Source organism: Garra rufa, chromosome 2 (genome assembly GCF_049309525.1).
Source record: "Garra rufa chromosome 2, GarRuf1.0, whole genome shotgun sequence".
Classification (NCBI taxonomy): Eukaryota; Metazoa; Chordata; class Actinopteri; order Cypriniformes; family Cyprinidae; genus Garra; species Garra rufa.
Window position 1 is genome coordinate 54,132,969 of NC_133362.1, and position 18,840 is coordinate 54,151,808.

General features: G+C 42.4%; 7 non-coding genes across 7 annotated transcripts; all 7 read right to left on the minus strand.

Moving 5' to 3' along the window:
• Window positions 1-633: 633 nt before the first annotated feature.
• Window positions 634-707, minus strand: trnar-ucu (transfer RNA arginine (anticodon UCU)). The gene has a single exon. It is a non-coding gene; the product is annotated as a tRNA-Arg (tRNA).
• Window positions 708-1,477: 770 nt separating this feature from the next.
• On the minus strand, window positions 1,478-1,551 carry trnat-cgu (transfer RNA threonine (anticodon CGU)). The gene has a single exon. It is a non-coding gene; the product is annotated as a tRNA-Thr (tRNA).
• A 6,423-nt stretch (window positions 1,552-7,974) lies between these two features.
• LOC141327854 (5S ribosomal RNA) lies at window positions 7,975-8,093 on the minus strand. The gene has a single exon (XR_012355126.1). It is a non-coding gene; the product is annotated as a 5S ribosomal RNA (ribosomal RNA).
• Window positions 8,094-8,177: 84 nt separating this feature from the next.
• LOC141327476 (5S ribosomal RNA) lies at window positions 8,178-8,296 on the minus strand. Its single transcript, XR_012354768.1, has one exon. It is a non-coding gene; the product is annotated as a 5S ribosomal RNA (ribosomal RNA).
• Window positions 8,297-9,097: 801 nt separating this feature from the next.
• On the minus strand, window positions 9,098-9,216 carry LOC141327477 (5S ribosomal RNA). Its single transcript, XR_012354769.1, has one exon. It is a non-coding gene; the product is annotated as a 5S ribosomal RNA (ribosomal RNA).
• Window positions 9,217-9,300: 84 nt separating this feature from the next.
• On the minus strand, window positions 9,301-9,419 carry LOC141326876 (5S ribosomal RNA). The gene has a single exon (XR_012354222.1). It is a non-coding gene; the product is annotated as a 5S ribosomal RNA (ribosomal RNA).
• Window positions 9,420-9,503: 84 nt separating this feature from the next.
• LOC141326684 (5S ribosomal RNA) lies at window positions 9,504-9,622 on the minus strand. The gene has a single exon (XR_012354038.1). It is a non-coding gene; the product is annotated as a 5S ribosomal RNA (ribosomal RNA).
• Window positions 9,623-18,840: the final 9,218 nt, after the last annotated feature.

Here is an 18,840-nt window from a genome sequence, read left to right on the forward strand (position 1 = left end):
TGAGTTGAATGACCTCATCTGGCAGTGACTTAGAGGATGCATGAATCACCACTTCAAACATCCTGTGGCGTGGGCAGAAAGACAGGTCCTCAGGTCTGTGCACAGTGGAGGCACGCTTACTGGACTGGAGCGCCACCCAAGGCACCGTTGGGATTCGAACCCAGGATCTCCTGTGTACTAGAGAGGAGCTTTAACCAACTAAGCCACGGCGCCTCCTCGGTGGGACTCGATAGCCTGGGATGCTATCCTCCAAAAGCAGGTGAGAGGGTAGTGCTGCAAGAGAAACCACCCGCTGTCCTCGAGCTCCTCTGTGTCCCCATTCGCCGTCCGTTTTTTGGTAAAGCACGAGCTCGGCTGTATTGTGGCGCGCAACCAAAGGCATCGCTGGGATTCGAAACGCAGGATCTCCTGTTTACTAGACTAGCCTGGAAGCACGTTCGCCCTACGGGAAGGCGACTCAGATGATCCAGGCTTCCAGAGAAGAGGCCAGGGGTTGGCTGACTGGGCGCTGGACAGCTTTAAGGCGTTTGCCGACAAGTGAGTCGGGGCGGTTAGCAAAATTAACCACTCGCTGCCGCTGTTTGCGGGTCGCTTTCGGAAAAACTTGCGCTTGCTGGACTGGAACCCCGCCCACGGTACCGCTGGGATTTGAACCCAGGATCTCCTGTTTAGAGGACAAGCACTTTAGCCAACTAAGCCACGGCGCCAAACCGCATGCAGGGTTATCGGGGGGTGACTCAGAGGGTTAAAACATCCAGAGGCGGATGCTAAAAGAAAATGTCTACAAATTTCTACTGCCCGAGGGCAAAACTCCACAGTATGAGAGTTACCAGAAAGCCACGACTGAGTTGAATGACCTCATCTGGCAGTGACTTAGAGGATGCATGAATCACCACTTCAAACATCCTGTTGCGTGGGCAGAAAGACAGGTCCTCAGGTCTGTGCACAGTGGAGGCACGCTTACTGGACTGGAGCGCCACCCAAGGCACCGTTGGGATTCGAACCCAGGATCTCCTGTGTACTAGAGAGGAGCTTTAACCAACTAAGCCACGGCGCCTCCTCGGTGGGACTCGATAGCCTGGGATGCTATCCTCCAAAAGCAGGTGAGAGGGTAGTGCTGCAAGAGAAACCACCCGCTGTCCTCGAGCTCCTCTGTGTCCCCATTCGCCGTCCGTTTTTTGGTAAAGCACGAGCTCGGCTGTATTGTGGCGCGCAACCAAAGGCATCGCTGGGATTCGAAACGCAGGATCTCCTGTTTACTAGACTAGCCTGGAAGCACGTTCGCCCTACGGGAAGGCGACTCAGATGATCCAGGCTTCCAGAGAAGAGGCCAGGGGTTGGCTGACTGGGCGCTGGACAGCTTTAAGGCGTTTGCCGACAAGTGAGTCGGGGCGGTTAGCAAAATTAACCACTCGCTGCCGCTGTTTGCGGGTCGCTTTCGGAAAAGCTTGCGCTTGCTGGACTGGAACCCCGCCCAAGGCACCGCTGGGATTTGAACCCAGGATCTCCTGTTTACGAAACAGGCGCTTTAACCAACTAAGCCACGGCGCCAAACCGCATGCAGGGTTATCGGGAGAGTGACTCAGAGGGTTAAAACATCCAGAGGCGGATGCTAAAAGAAAATGTCTACAAATTTCTACTGCCTGAGGGCAAAACTCCACAGTATGAGAGTTACCAGAAAGCCACGACTCTGGTGGGACTTGAACCCACAACCTTTGAATGACCTCATCTGGCAGTGACTTAGAGGATGCATGAATCACCACTTCAAACATCCTGTTGCGTGGGCAGAAAGACAGGTCCTCAGGTCTGTGCACAGTGGAGGCACGCTTACTGGACTGGAGCACCACCCAAGGCACCGTTGGGATTCGAACCCAGGATCTCCTGTGTACTAGAGAGGAGCTTTAACCAACTAAGCCACGGCGCCTCCTCGGTGGGACTCGATAGCCTGGGATGCTATCCTCCAAAAGCAGGTGAGAGGGTAGTGCTGCAAGAGAAACCACCCGCTGTCCTCGAGCTCCTCTGTGTCCCCATTCGCCGTCCGTTTTTTGGTAAAGCACGAGCTCGGCTGTATTGTGGCGCGCAACCAAAGACACCGCTGAGATTCGAACCCAGGATCTCCTGTTTACTAGACAGGCGCTTTAACCAACCTTTTTTTTTTTTTTTTTTTTATTGAAAAACTTTAAAACAATACAGGTCACTGTAAAATCATTGGACGTGCTTCAACAATTACAGAAACTCTCTGTATTAGAATTAAATACACAATAAATACATTCAATAAAAGTAATCCATTTCTTCAGGGTTCTAAAAAAGACATCTCCAGTCCCATGTCCTTCAAGAGCTTTAAGACCCCGTGTGTAAAAGTTTTAGAAAAAACATCCAGCTTTTTTTCAATTTTGAAATAATAAAACAAACATTGTACATATTTTTCAAGTTTTCTTTTAAAAACATACCACACGTCCATTACATAATTCTCTTTCTTTTCCATCAACCTTCTTTCCCATATTGCACTCTTCATTAACAACACCAGTAAATTTAGACATTTCTTGTTTTTACATTGCTTTTCAATTCCCAACATAAAAACCCTCAACCATTGAAAATTTCCATTCCCTTCTCCTCTTAATTTTAAAATCATATTCTCACATTTATTCTTAAAATTGTCTAATTTACTACAATAGAAAAACAAGTGTAAAAAATTTTCATCCCCTGCTTTACAGACTTTGCATATGCCACTTTCTTCCATTCCAATCTTATTTAAAATAACATCAGTAAAAACCACTTTGTGTCTTATAAAATACTCCAAGTTTTCCAGTTTTGCTTGTACTAATTCCCCATTTATATTTCCCCAAATACTTTGTTCTTCTACATTGTTGAATTTCTTATACCAATATTCATTTGCGACAGGTTTCTTAAAAACAGCATCTCTAAAAACACAATAAAACTTTTTCACATTACATTCATTAAAAGCATATAATTTTTCCCCCAGCCTCACACACCCATCTTTCCCTTGTTTCCCTTCTTCCATGTTTTCAATTCTCATTATCCACTCTTGAGGTACAGCATTCTTAATTATATCATATTTGTTTGTTATGTCTTGTCTGCTATAATCCTCCTTTGCCTCCTCCATCACGTCCACAATGTATTGCAATGGTAAAAACCCCTCTTTGAATTCATATAAAACATCTCTGACTTTCGTGATCCCCACATCCCACCATTTCTTAAAAAAAATCTCCTTCCCTTGATTTAAAATGCAGTTGTTTAAGAATAAAGGCTGATTTAAAATGTTCTCTCTACCTTGCGGCTTAAAAACCACATTAGTTAAAAATTTGCCCCATGCCTCCATCAGTTCTTTATAAAAATCTGGCAACCCCTCTGTCATCCATTTTTTTGTTTTCATCCACAAGATGTTGTCCCCCAAATTAAAATTACTACACTCACTTAAAAAATGCCCCATTGTTCTCTTCCATGCCGTTTTGTTTTCTTCATCCAAATACTATTTTATTAGTTTCACTCTCAAACTGTTCTTTCTTTGTTTCACATCCATTAACCCCAATCCTCCCTTCCCCACTGCTCCTATTAAAGTGTTGTATGCGATTCTTGGCGGCTTCCCTTCCCATAAAAAATCTAAAAAACATTTTTTCAGCCTTTTTTCTACCCACAACGGCATAGATGACACATATAAAATATACCATAGTTTAGAAATCATTAAAACATTAAGGACTAAAACCTTCCCTTTCAAATTTAATGTTCTCATTTTCCAAAAAGTCAGTCTTCTTTCAATCCCTCCTAATGCTTCCTCCCACATAGTTTCTTCTGCTTTCTTTTCATCCCTCCCCATTAAAACCCCTAAAATCTTTATTTCTTTAGTTTCCTTAAAAGTAAAATGCTCTGTTAAAACCACTGCCCCCCCCAAATCTTAAATACACCGTTTTGTCCTCATTTACTTTAGCTCCTGATCCTCTACAGTACTTTTGTACAAATTCCATTGCTTTTTTTCCACTATCCAAATCTTTCAACAATAACGTTGTGTCATCTGCATATTGATAAATTTTACTTTCTCCTCCCTCGATACCTATTCCTTTAATTCCCTCTTCATGTTTAATAGTAAGTCCCAACGGTTCCGCAACTAAAGAATATAAAAGCGCTGACAGTGGGCATCCTTGCCTTATTGATCTGGTAATTTTAAAACACTGTGTTAAAAACCCATTACATTTAATTTTTGTGCTTGTACTTTTGTATAAGATCCTAATCCATTTAATAAAATTTTCTCCAAAACCAAAACTTTTTAAAACATCAAATAAAAAATCATGCTCCACCCTGTCAAAAGCTTTCTCGAAATCTAGACTAATAACAAAACCATCTTTGTTCTTTTCCTGCATGTACCTTATCATATCTTTTATGCTAATAGTTGTATCTGCTATGTCTCTTCCCTTCACTCCGTACACTTGGTTTGTTTTAATTATACTTGGCATGACTTCCTTCAATCTATTGGCTAAAATTTTAGATAAAATCTTTAAGTCAGTGTTCAGCATTGTAATCGGTCTGTAGTTCTTTAAATCTGTCTTCTCTCCTTTCTTTTTGTATATCATCTTCATTAAACCCATTCCCATTCTTTGATTTAATTCTCCTTTCTTAAAAATCTCTACATATACTTCTTTTAAGATGCTAGTTAAAAAATCTTTAAAAGCCATATAAAATTCACTCCCCAACCCATCTATACCTGGACTTTTCTTTTTGTTTAATTCACTTATTGCTCTTTTTATCTCTTCTTCTCTTATCTCTTCATCACACTCTTTTTTGTCTACTTCTCTCACTGTTTCTTTAATTTGCTTCAGTAGCTCCAGTTTCTCTTCTTCCCTCACCCCCTCTGCACTAAACAAGTTCTCATAGTATGCTTTAACTTCTTTTAATATTTCCTCATTAGTTTGCACAACTATACCATTTTCCCCTCTTATTTCTTTAATCATTTCAGCTTTCCCTCTTCTTTTTTCTAGGTCAAAGAAAAATTTTGTACATTTTTCACCTTCCACAGTATATTTAGCTTTACTTCTTAATCTCGCACCTTCATATTTTTCCTCTTCCAAATCTTTCAAACATCCCTCCAAGTCTTTTATTTTTTGTATATCTTTTCCATTTTCATTTAATTCCTTTTCCAAATTTTCTCGTATTTCTCTCTCCTTATTTTTCTTACTTCTCTGTATTAACTTGCAGTACTTTATTGTAAATTTTTTAACTAGATATTTAACATTTTCCCACCATATTCTTTTATCTTCAGTGTACATTTCATTCTTCTTTTCCTTTACAATAATTTCTTTAATACTTAACACATAATCCTCATTCTTCAAAATCTCTGTATTTAAAACCCATACCCCTGGCCCTCTTTTCACAGAACTCCAGTCTACTTGCATAAAAATCGGTTTATGATCACTTAAGCTTGATTCTTCATATTTAATACTACCGATAAAGCCCTCAATATTCCTTGTACATAAAATAAAATCAATACTTGTTTTACACATAAAATTCCCCACTAATTGCCTCCTTGAATATTCTTTCTTTTTTTCATTTCTTTCTCTCCATACATCAATTATATTATTTTCCTCCATTAATATTTTCAGTTCTTTTCTTCCTTTATCATTTTTAAAAACCATTCCCTCACCCATTTCTAATATACTAAAAACAGTATTAAAATCACCCAACATAATAACTTCTTTATGTTTCTTTAAAAAATCTCTTAACACATTAAAATACTTTTTCTTTTCATTCTCTACTGTTGGTGCATGCACATTAACCACAATTACTTGTTTTCCCTCATATTCCATTTCAAATGCTATACATTTCCCATCTTTATCCTGATATATTGTTTTACATGATACACCACTGTTTTCTTTTATTAAAACCGCAACTCCTCTTCCCAGCCTCCCATCACCATTGTTATATAAAATCTGTCCGCTCCATTGTTTCCTTATTTCTGTCATGTACCCTTCCCTCCAGTTAGTTTCTTGTAATAAAATCACATCTTCTCCTTTACACATTTCTTTCACTTTTCCAAATTTTCTTACGTCTAAAAGCCCTCTAGCATTAAAAGTAACAATTCTTAAAAGCATAAAACATATAAAAGCATGCATAAAACCCATAATCTCAGTCCATCTCCTCCAAACTCTTTAGCGCTTCATACTTATTTGTACACTCAATACCTTCATCTTTAAGCACTTTTTTTCTTGCAGTCTCTAAATTGGGCGTTACCTTTACAGATCTTCTTCTTTTCGATGATTTCCCCTGTATCTGTTCATTTTCTTTTCTTTGTTTGCTTTCCTTTGTACCAGATTGTTCATTATCACTCTGATCATTCCGTTCAACAATGTCCAATACCTTTTGCAGACTGTCCGTCAAGTCCATCTGTGTCCATAAAGATCCCTCCTGTTGTGCATCAGTCAGTTCTTTATTCCTTTGGTCGTTCATCTCCACAGTTTCCAAAACACCTTGCACGCTGTCAATCAAATCCATCTGTGACCAAATCGCCCGGTCCCGTTGAGTTTGCATGTCCTGTTCTTCTTGTTGTTCTGTATCGTTAACAGATTCTAGTCCTTTGCCTAGTACACTTGTTTCATCCTCTCGCTGCTCGTTGTCTCGATCATGCATCTGCCTGCCCACCTGCTGCTCTCCCTCCTCCTCCTCATCCTCCATCCAACATTCACATTTGTTTAAAATCACATTACAATCCGGGCACTTTACTGCGTTGCAGTCTCTCGCGAAGTGCCCCCTCTCCTCGCACTTAAAACATTTAAAGTCCGGACAGTCTTTTACCACATGGTCCGGGCTCATGCACAGCTGACAGGTTTTAACCTGGTGGCTGTGCATCACCCGAAAATATTGCGGTCCCTCTGCCGTCTCTATTTTCGTACTGTACGGGAGGGAGGCTACTTCTTTCGGGAATCGCGTTTTCACAAACCTCGTCCCATCCTCAATAGTAGTGCCCGGATAAAAGCGGCGCTTTATTTTGGAAATCGGGGAAACTCCCCATCCCTCTAGTTTCGTTAAAATCTCTTCATCAGCAATGTAAGCAGGCAGATGCATAAAAGATACAACATAATCACAATTCTGCAGTCTTTTAACTTGGCAATACTCTCCTTTTATCATCAATCCGTCTGTGAAAAGTTCTGTATCATCCTCGCGTTCCAATGTAATCTCATACTCTCTTGCATGTTTTGGTCTGACTGCCAGAATCCTCCCATCACCAATCCGCTCCGTCAATGCTTTGATTATATCTGCCGCCCTCGCATCATTCATATGAGCCACATCTACAGTCACTGTCGCTTCTTTTAAATACACCCTCTTCACACTCTCCTTCCTTAGTTCTTTATATTTGTCATTACCTTTCGTTTGTCCATTATCCACTCCATAGTCAATCCTGCGCTGTGCTTCCATTGCCTTATCCATAATTTCCTGTTTTTTTCCAGCTTGTAGTCGTTTATTCAGTCCGATTTCGTTTGCCTTGTGTGTTCCTCCTGCCAGTCCAGTGTCGTTTGCCGTGCGTGACCCTCCAGCCAGTCCATTGTCAAGTGCCGTGCGTGTTCCTCCTCCAAGTCCAGTGTCGTTTGCCGTGCGTGTGCCTCCTGCTAGTCCAAAGTCATAATCTATTAATCCGTCCGTTCAGAAAACAAAAACAAAAAAAAAACACGAAAAAAAAGAGGGGTTAACCACCCTCCAGCCAGCAAAAATGCTGCTGTTAGGTGGTTTATAACTAAAACAAACAAAAATCAACTCAAAGTAAACAACTCACAAAAACCAAACTCAAAAAATAAACACAAAATGGAGGAGAGCCTTCCTCTCCAAACTACTGCCAACCACTTCCTGTTGCTCTCTAGCGCCTCAGGTGGGGGTATGGCCATAAGCGAGGGCTGCTCCAAAAAGTGGGCTATTTAAAGATCAGCCTCCGTAAAAGCCAGCATATTATATAAATAGTGAAGAAAAGACAAAAGCTTACAGCACCTGGTATTCCCAGGCGGTCTCCCATCCAAGTACTAACCAGGCCCGACGCTGCTTAGCTTCCGAGATCAGACGAGATCGGGCGCTCTCAGCGCAGTATGGCCATAAGCGAGGGCTGCTCCAAAAAGTGGGCTATTTAAAGATCAGCCTCCGTAAAAGCCAGCATATTATATAAATAGTGAAGAAAAGGCAAAAGCTTACAGCACCTGGTATTCCCAGGCGGTCTCCCATCCAAGTACTAACCAGGCCCGACGCTGCTTAGCTTCCGAGATCAGACGAGATCGGGCGCTCTCAGCGCGGTATGGCCATAAGCGAGGGCTGCTCCAAAAAGTGGGCTATTTAAAGATCAGCCTCCGTAAAAGCCAGCATATTATATAAATAGTGAAGAAAAGGCAAAAGCTTACAGCACCTGGTATTCCCAGGCGGTCTCCCATAAAAGTGTAACAATCGGCCTTATCAGCCGAGTTACAAGACTAAAATGGGGTCAGATTTAACTGTGAGAGGTGACTAGTGGTTAAAAGAATGAGACATAAAAGAAAATTGGTTTAAATAGATTTGGTGTATTTACAAGGTTCACATAAAAGACTTTAAAACAACACGATAAAACTAGGTAAACTCTGTTAAAAGAATACAGTTCATTTGTCCATACCCTAAAAACAGGTAAACTCGGTTAAAAGAATACAGTTCATTTGTCCATACCCTAAAAACAGTCCAAGAACCCCAGTGTGTTGATAAGTCCAATGTGAGTGTCCACCAGTGTATATACAATCCACAGAAAGTGTAATCCAAAGTTTGCAGGTGGTGAATGGAAAGGTGAGCTCTAAAATTAGCAACTCCTCAATCCAACAGTTTGGTGACTGTCCTTTGTTTGTCATGCTGCTCTCTTATACAGTTGTACTTCCTGCTTCCTGTCATGTGTCTAGTCACATGACAGGCCAACCATCCATTTATTAAAGACACATACACTTAAAATGTTAAGAGTAATAAAATGGCCTAAAAAACATGTAAAACACTTAAAACTCTATAATACATTTAAATGATTGTAATAAATAGAGCGGTAAAACACGTCTTTCTAAAAGCCAGCATATTATATAAATAGTGAAGAAAAGGCAAAAGCTTACAGCACCTGGTATTCCCAGGCGGTCTCCCATCCAAGTACTAACCAGGCCCGACGCTGCTTAGCTTCCGAGATCAGACGAGATCGGGCGCTCTCAGCGCGGTATGGCCATAAGCGAGGGCTGCTCCAAAAAGTGGGCTATTTAAAGATCAGCCTCCGTAAAAGCCAGCATATTATATAAATAGTGAAGAAAAGGCAAAAGCTTACAGCACCTGGTAGTCCCAGGCGGTCTCCCATCCAAGTACTAACCAGGCCCGACGCTGCTTAGCTTCCGAGATCAGACGAGATCTGGCGCTCTCAGCGCGGTATGGCCATAAGCGAGGGCTGCTCCAAAAAGTGGGCTATTTAAAGATCAGCCTCCGTAAAAGCCAGCATATTATATAAATAGTGAAGAAAAGGCAAAAGCTTACAGCACCTGGTATTCCCAGGCGGTCTCCCATCCAAGTACTAACCAGGCCCGACGCTGCTTAGCTTCCGAGATCAGACGAGATCGGGCTCTCTCAGCGCGGTATGGCCATAAGCAAGGGCTGCTCAAAAGAGTGGGCTATTTAAAGATCAGCCTCCGTAAAAGCCAGCATATTATATAAATAGTGAAGAATAGGCAAAAGCTTACAGCACCTGGTATTTTTTTTATGTAATGCAGGGCTCGCAAAATCGCTAGCCCGACGTCCTGGGGCTATTGCGTTTTCCAGTCGGGCTACCAGAAAGTTTCACCAGCTGCCCGACGGGGTATTATAAAGGAGAGGGCACCTGCAGGTCCTTAAAATACTCTGCAATTTAGTTAGTCAAATCAATCAAATTTAAGGCCATAAAAAGGTTCAAATATAGTATTAGAAATACTTCATTATAATTTAGGAGGTCGTACGTTTGGGGACGGAAAGATGATAATCGCGATAGGGCTGGATTAAACTTCAAAAGGCAATGATGTCATTGAATAAATATGTGCACTGCACGTTTCAAAGTCAAAATGCGGCACGGATGTCTCTGTATGAATGTATCTGAGGGGAACCGACTGTCCTCAGAAACGTTTGGTTGTCATTTTCATTTATTGCCTGATAAAACAGCGTTAATGTTGATTTGTATAGAGCCGTTCCTATGGATACCGCAGTATTTCAGCGCTCTTAAAGGCCCCCTCGTGACAGAGAATGAATTTTTCTTTTCTACATTTTTTCAGCTTTTTATGGTCAAATTATTGCAATTATCGACCTACGTTGTTATGCAGCAAACACAGAGTTGTAAATGTGAAAGAAGTTAATGTGCCTTCTAAAAATATAAACAAATAAGACAGTAATATTTATGTTTTAAATAAATATAATAAATGATAAACTCGATTTATCCCTTTTAATGTTATAAAGGCTGAAATTCCATTGTATAAGAAATGTTGTTTTGTTTTGTGTAACGCTGTATCTGAATTATAAATCATGTAATTCTATGCCTTAATATTCTACCGTACATTGTCAAATCATACTCATTTTCTACTGTTCATTTTACTTCTGCGGATCTTAAAAAGGGTCAAAAATTGCCTTAAATTGATATTTAAAATATTTTAAATAGTGAAATAAAATTCCTTCCTTAATATGTTTGTTTTATTTCTATACTCTGCAGTAAAGCCTGTTTTCTACAATCTTACAATACAATACATCAGGGGCCACATATAGTTTCAATAGTGACCACTCAGAGTTTAACATAACAGCTGTTCTTTATTATTGTGTTTAACAGAGAGAAGAAAATCTTTAGGTTTCACAATTTAATACACAACAATTTCTAATCAAAATGAATAGGTCCAAGGAAAATATTTTTTATCTTTTGAACATTAAAATGGTCTTTTATTTTCTGTTTCTTCCTTAAAACTGCTTCACAGCATGGGCCACTGTAATAATACATAAATGTGACCCTGTCCTGTCTTAAGTAGCACAGGAATATTTGTAGCAATAGCCAAAAATACATTGTATGGGTCAAAATTATAGATTTTTCTTTTATGTCAAAATCATTAGGATATTAAGTAATGATCATGTTCCATAAGGATATTTTTTTAATTTCCTACCATAAATATACTATAAACTAGTAATATGCATTGCTGAGAACTTCATTTGGACAACTTTTAAGGCGATTTTCTCAATATTTAGATTGTTTTGTACCCTCAGCTTCCAGGTTTTCAAATAGTTGTATCACAGACAAACATTGTCCTATAACAAACCATACATCAATGAAAAGCTATTTACTCAACTTTGAAAAAAGAACAGTTAACTTTGGGCTGAAAGCATCAAAAGTTCAGATGATGCGGTTCCTACTGCTCCAAAAAGGCAGCGACAGGCCAGCAAGTCTCTGCAGGACTATATTGTAAAATGAAGTGATGGTCAGCGTGAATCGAACATTGAACAGGAGTGCAAGCGGCTGTTTTTTAACATTATTGACTCTATTCTCGGAGAAATGTCCGTGCGTTTCAGCGAACGTAATAGCCAGTACATGTCAGCTTTGGATAAACTTGAAACCACTACTAGATTTAACGAACACCGAAATTGTAGAGTCTCAGTTCACCGTTGCCCGCCAGTTTTGGCACACATTGTGCAAAGACAAGGACAAGAAAATGACTTTGGTCAAACTTCTTTCAAATTACTCCAGCGTTTTCCAAGCCATGCCAGTGGTGCTGACTGCCCTAAAACACGCACTAACATTTGGGGCTTGACTGCTATGTGCGAGAACTCTTTCTCAACGTTGAAGAATGTATTTTCTGAGCACCGACGCAGCATGTTGCATGGACGAAAAGCGCATCTGATCAAGTTGGCATTCGAAAATGACCTTAGTAGAAAGTTCAGAGAAGAATGGAAAGAGTTACTGCTGAGGAGGTTTCACTCATCGAAGAGAAGATTGCAGCTCTACTGAGGCTAAAGGTATGATTAAATATTTTGCTCATGCTTTAAAGTGTTTGATTATTAGTCACAGTTGTCAGTGCTGTCAGGTTGTTTTAATACTATGTTAAACAAACATGTAGGGTAGCAGTAGAGGATGGATACCCGAGCCGAGCCCGACGGTACCCGACGGAACCCGACGGGCCGGGCCGGGTTCGGACAGATATTTAGAAAGGATGCTCGGGTTCGGGTCGGGCTCGGTCACCTCAGCGCGATAGTGCGCCCGTTTTATAACGGCACTTTTTGCCCAGTGTGCACTGATGCTCTCATCTGTTGACATTTCCAAACGCTTTTTTTACAGTTATAAAAGCGGGCTTTCCACACAAAAAAAGTGCATGTGTCATTAGTATGAGAAAAAAAAAAGAGATTTTAACTGTGTCGGGCTGGGATCGGGCTCGGACATAAATATCTTAATGCTTGTCGGGCTCGGGTCGGGCTCGGTTACTGCTCTGTCGGACTCAGGCCGGGCTCGGACAGAAAAATGCGGCCCGATCCGCACTCTAGGTAGCAGGCATAAATTGCGTTTGATGGTCTTGCGTGTCTACGTTTCCGGTTAAAACTTCTGTTTTGTGTATATATATATATACACGCATATAAAGACCGTTCGTTCAGAGCTCTGGACGTTGCTCACTAGCTGCAGTTTTTCTGCTTGTAGCAGTGTTAAAACTTAAGCAATGTACCATAGCTATCTGTTTTTTCTTACTTGGGAGCGTTATATTTGCATTAAAATGATCGCCCCCTCTTTGAATTTCAGACGCCCCCTCTTCAGCGCTCGGCTGGTGCCGGCTCTGTTACAGAGAGTTCCCTTTATTTTACGAGAAGTTGACATGTTTATTGATTCACCTCAGAGAAAATGAGTAAGTTAACATTTCATGGACTTTATTTCATTTTGCGTGTATACACCGCGTTCCAAATTATTATGCAAATTGGATGTAAGTGTCATAAACATACAGTTTTTTGTTTTTCAATTAAACTCATGGATGGTATTGTGTCTCATGGCTCTTTGGATCACTGAAACGAATCTCAGACACCTGTGATAAATAGTTTGCCAAGTGAGCCCAATTAAAAGAAAAGTACTTAAGAAGGATGTTCCACATTATTAAGCAGGCCACAGGTTTCAAGCAATATGGGAAAGAAAAAGGTCTCTCTGCTGCCGAAAAGCGTCAAATAGTGCAATGCCTTGGACAAGGTATGAAAACATTAGATATTTCACGAAAACGTAAGCGTGATCATTGTACTGTGAAGAGATTTAAGGCTGATTCAGAGCACAGACAGGTTTGTGCAGGTAAAGGCAGAATGAGGAAGGTTTCTGCCAGACAAATTAATCAGATTAAGAGAGCAGCTACTAAAATGCCATTACAAAGTAGCTAACAGGTTTTTGAAGCTGCTGGTGCCTCTGGAGACCCGCAAACATCAAGGTGTAGGATCCTCCAGAGGCTTGCAGTTGTGCATAAACCTACTATTTGGCCACTCCTAACCAATGCTCACAAGCAGAAACGGTTGCAGTGGGCCCAGACATACATGAAGACTAATTTTCAAACAGTCTTGTTTACTGATGAGTGTCGTGCATCTTTGGATGGTCCAGATGGATGGAGTAGTGGATGGAACATGTCCCAACAAGGCTGCAAATAATACCTCTGTGTCATTGGCTGCTATCTGCATAAAAGATGAGAAACTCATGGTGTGGCCACCATCCTCCCCTGACCTTGAGAACCTTTGGAACATCCTCAAGCAAAAGATCTATGAGGGTGGGAGGCAGTTCACTCTCCAAAAACTCACAAATTCAGTGGATGCAAGAATTGTGATAGCGATATCAAAGAAGGGGTCCTATGGTAAGATGTAACTTGCCCAGTTAGGATGTTTTTGATTGAAATAGCTTCATGATTTCAGTAAATATGACCACCTAATGCTGCAAATTCAGCAAATGCCCATTTTCAGTTCTTTACAACCTATACAATGTTTTAACTCTGTTGTGCATAATAATGTGGAACAGTGCATTTTCAGTTTTTTATTTTTGAAATAAATACTGTTATCATTAGGTGGTTTGTTCAATAAAATTCGAATTATACCCTAATGGTTGATGACTTTAATGATGACAGAAATTATACTGACTGTCATTTGCATTGACTAATTATGAAAACCAGAGAAAGATATCATTTGCATAATAATTTGGAACGTGGTGTAAGATTTCAGATAATTCTGAAATTCCATTAAATATGTATTAATTCAGGTATTGTTGATTTATAGATAACCAAAGAACATATCTTATCAACCACTTATTGTACCAATTGTGAATTAAGAAGAAAATGGAAACAGCACTGTTTTGAAAAATAGTTAATTGTTAATTGTTATCAAAAGACATTATGCATAAAGTTGGCAGTGGAGAAGCATCGTCGAGTGTGAATGATTAATTCTCTCCCCTTTTCCAGGGGTATAACAAATGCATTCACAAAAATATAGTCTTTTACAACAAAATTCAGAATAGTTGACGGCAAAAATGGTTGATATGAAAATATCTTTTAACTGGGAAAAATGTTCTAATGAGTTCTATACAAACTTAGGAAATTACATGCAAAAACAGCCAATACCGCAAGGTGGCACTGAGCTGATTGTTATTTTAAAATGATTTTTTTAATTTTATATTTTTATGATTAAAACTTAAAAGATTAATTACTTGTTAGCCTTTTATTAAACTCACAAAACCCCTACAGTTGCTTTGCAAACCCCAGTTTAAGAAACCTTGATGTAATATCATGTTTAATGCACTTCATGTTGTTAATTACAGTGAAAGGAATATATTTTCTCACTCTTTGCATGTTCACATTATTATTGTACAAGATTATCCTATTTAAATCAATGTGACGAACAAGTTAGGTCAAAAGTAATTTGATCATATAAATCAATAAACCATTGTTGTACTGAACCTATTAAGTTTTAGATTTGATCAGACTTATTTATTAAAAGTGTAGAACTGAAATACAAATTGTGTTGGGTGAGTGTAACGACCACACACACAAGGAGAGGGTAAGTAGATTTCAAGGTGTTTATTTACAGACGTGCACACTTCAAACAGGTGAGTATAGACTTCGGGATCCGAGTCATCAAACACAGTTCGTTAAGGTAAACACAAGTTCTTAGGCAATCGCCAGCAAGAGTAACAGTCACTTCCCTTAAAGTGGTTAACGTATGTTTCACAGGTTGATCCAGATGCAGTCCGAGAGGAGCACAGGAGAATCGAGAGAAGGAGGAGAAGATCCAAGGAGAGGTGTCCATGTAACTATGATTCCAGCCGGTGAGTGAATGGCAGAGGTGAGTATATAAAGGGAGTGCTGATTGTGATTCCAGGTGTGGGTGATTAGAACTCTGGTGATGGTTCACGGGTGTGGTGCAGTGGTGATTGGCTGGTTGGTGATGGATCACGGTGATTGGGGCTGAGGGAACGTGCTGAGGGTGTGACATTACCCCCTCCTCCACGGGTGACTCCTGGCACCCGAGAGCGGCGACGGGGACGACCTCGGCCTCGGGGAGCTGGGCGTTCCGGGTGCTGTTGGTGGAACTCTTCGAGGAGAGCAGGGTCCAAGATGTCATCACGGGGTACCCACGATCTCTCCTCGGGTCCGAACCCCTCCCAGTCCACGAGGTACTGGAGTTGGCCGTTCCGCCGCCGGGAGTCTAGGATCTCTTGGACCTGGTAGATGTCGTCACTGAGGATTTCCGGTTGGTCTGGAGGAGGAGGTGGTTCCGGTTCTGCTGAGGAAGGGAACAGAGGATCAGTGTGACGTTTTAATAGGGAGACGTGAAACGAGGGAGAGATCCGATAACGTGGAGGTAAGTTCAGCCGGTAGGTGACGGGATTTATTTGTGAGTGGATGGTGAATGGCCCTATGTAGCGGGGACTCAGCTTCTTACAGGGCAGCCGGAGGCGGATGTCCCGGGTAGAGAGCCATACCTGGTCTCCAGGAAGGTAAACAGGATTAGGTAACCTGTGGCGATTAGCGTACTCCGTGTGCCTCCGGACTGCCCGTTGGAGATGGACATGGGCTGAGTCCCACACCCTCTCGCTCACCCGGAACCAGTGATCTACCGCAGGCACTTCGGAGGGTTCTCCGGTCCATGGGAACAGTGCAGGTTGGTAGCCTAGAACACATTGAAATGGGGTTAAACCAGTAGATGTCTGACGGAGGGAATTTTGTGCATACTCAGCCCACGGTAGATACTGGCTCCAGGTATCTTGATGTTGGGAGCAGTACGCCCGGAGGTAACGGGAGATCTCCTGTATCTTCCGCTCGGTCTGCCCGTTTGTTTGAGGGTGGTATCCAGATGACAAGCTGACTGAGGTGCCCAGCAGTTGGAAGAACGCCCGCCAGACCCTGGAAATGAATTGAGGCCCTCTGTCGGATACGATGTCCTCAGGAAGTCCGAAGTTCCGGAACACATGCTGGAACAATGCTTCAGCTGTTTCTAGAGCTGCGGGAAGACCCTTGAGAGGGATTAGTTTACAGGCTTTAGAGAAACGATCAACAACCACAAGAATTGTGGTGTACCCTCGAGAGGGAGGTAGATCCGTGGCAAAGTCCACTCCTAGATGGGTCCAGGGTCGGCGGGGAATGGGCAATGGTTGGAGCTTTCCTTCAGGTAAACGACGGGGTGTGGTGTTGATGGCGCAGACCGAGCACCCCCGGATGTACCGATCCACGTCCCTGGTCATGTTGGGCCACCAATACTTCTGTTGGAGGAGCGAGAGGGTTCGCCTACTGCCAGGGTGTCCTGAGCCAGGAGACGTGTGCGTACTATCCAGTAACGGAAGCCGATGATTGTTAGGGACATAGGTACGGCCTGGAGGAAGTTCAGGAGGTGCAGGTTCCTCGAAGGTGGCGGTCCGGATGTCCTCATCAAGTTGCCATTGGATAGGTGCTAGAAAGACAGATGGAGGTAGAACAGGGTCAGGTGTGTCAACAGTAGGATCAGGTGAATACATACGGGATAATGCGTCTGCCTTGATGTTCTTGTGACCGGGTTGATAGGTGATTTGGAAGTTGAAGCGTGCAAAGAATAGTGACCAGCGTGCTTGGCGTGCATTCAATCTCTTGGCTTGCTGGAGGTACTGGAGGTTTTTATGATCGGTTATCACGGTGAAGGGATATTGGGCTCCCTCTAACCAGTGCCGCCACTCTTCGAGGGCCAACTTAATGGCCAGCAACTCACGATCACCTATTCCGTAGTTTTGTTCAGCTGGGGTGAGTTTTTTGGAGTAGTACGCACACGGATGGAGGGATTGGGGTTCACCAGACCATTGTGATAGAATGGCTCCGACGCCTACGTCTGCCGCATCCACTTCCACTATGAAGGCCTTCGACGGGTCAGGATGTTGAAGTATGGGCGCTGATGTAAACATGAGCTTAAGGTGGTCGAAGGCTTGTTGAGCTTCAGGGGTCCATTGAAGTACCTTGCGTCCTCCCTTCAAGAGAGAGGTAAGAGGTGCTGAGAGGAGACTATAATTCTTAATAAAGCGGCGGTAAAAGTTGGCGAAGCCCAAGAAGCGTTGGAGTTCTTTTACCGATTTGGGTTCCGCCCAGGTGGTTACTGCATCTACCTTACCAGGCTCCATACGAACTCCCTCCGCAGAGATCACGTATCCGAGGAAGGAGACGGTGGGTTGATGGAACTCGCATTTCTCCTGTTTCAGGTAGAGTTGGTATTTGCGGAGACGTTGAAGGACCTGGCGAACATGGTCGTGGTGTTCTTCTAGGTTTCGCGAGTAGATCAGGATATCATCAATGTAGATGATGGTAAAACGATGGAGGAAGTCACGGAAGATTTCATTCATGAAGTTTTGAAATATGGATGGACTGTTGGCCAGGCCGTAGGGCATCACCTGATATTCATAGTGTCCAGTCGGGGTAATGAAGGCGGTCTTCCACTCGTCCCCTTCTCGGATACGGATCAGGTTGTAGGCACTGCGGAGGTCGAGCTTGGTAAAGATGCGGGCCTCTCGTAACTCCTCTAGAGCTGCTGGAACTAGTGGAAGTGGATAGGCAAACTTTACTGTAGCTTCATTCAGTACCCGATAGTCTATGCAGGGTCGGAGCCCTCCATCCTTCTTCGGGACAAAGAAGAAACTGGACGCTGCTGGGGACGTGGAAGGTCTGATGAACCCTTGTTGGAGTGCCTCTTGGATGTAGTCATTCATGGCCTCCTGCTCAGGACGAGAAAGAGGATAGACCTTTCCATGGGGTAGTTTAGCATCTGGCAGTAGGTCGATACTACAGTCCCAGGGCCGGTAGTTGAGTGGCTCGTTCCTTGCTGAAGACGTCTGAAAAGGATTGATAGATGGTGGGAATGGTGACTGTGGAATGAGTGTTGGGGCTCTCTATGGTGGTTGCATTGAGGGAAACAGCGGGACGAGGTTGCTGTGAAGCAGACGAGGGAGAACGGTATCCGTGGTTCTGGCATCCTGCACTCCAGCTTAGGATTTCTCCTGTGCTCCAGTCGATGTGAGGCTGATGTTCTGCTAGCCATGGTCTGCCCAGGATGACGTCCACATTTGCTCGGGGAAGTACGAGAAGGGTTAATTTTTCACGATGGTCATGTGGAGAAATTATTGTTACCTCTTTGGTGCGTCGGGTGATTTTACCGTCGCCCAATGGTGAGTTCTGAATGGTAATGATGCGATATTTGATCTCATTTTTAACGGTGGGAATTTGATGCTTGGCAATGAAATGTGAGGAGATAAAGTTGCCAGCCGCTCCAGAATCCACAAGAACATGTATGGGGAGAGTACGAGAGTTCATAGTTAGGCTTGCAGTAATACGGGGTAAGTGAGATATGGCA